We start from the raw sequence: 377 nt of genomic DNA, 5'->3' as shown, positions 1-377 counted from the left end.
GCTTGCCACTTTTATTTACTATTTTGTGTATTAAAATACTTTTATGTGTAATCTAGTCGTGTTTGCTGTATGATATTCTTATGCAGATGGTCAGCATACCTGTAAGATACATAAAGTACCAATATTGCACTAAATGTAAAAATCTAGACTCATATAGGGCTAAAATTGCTTCTTAGTCCCAAACAAGATAGAGCCAGTGAATCAGTGGGATTTAAATTTCATTTATCAATGGGGGAACAATGGGAATTTTGTCCAGTAATTGGATTCAATCCACATACACAGATAATACATATGCGAGAATGGATGCTATATGTTTTATAGGCCCATTACAGACGGGCCTAAAAGTACGTGCTCTGCGCGTGCTAGGGTTAGAAAGG

The sequence above is a fragment of the Sceloporus occidentalis genome, unplaced genomic scaffold, assembly GCF_023333645.1.
Source record: "Sceloporus occidentalis isolate IW3139 unplaced genomic scaffold, rSceOcc1.0.p SCAF_4, whole genome shotgun sequence".
NCBI classification, from domain to species: Eukaryota; Metazoa; Chordata; class Lepidosauria; order Squamata; family Phrynosomatidae; genus Sceloporus; species Sceloporus occidentalis.
This window is presented reverse-complemented; position numbering follows the sequence as displayed.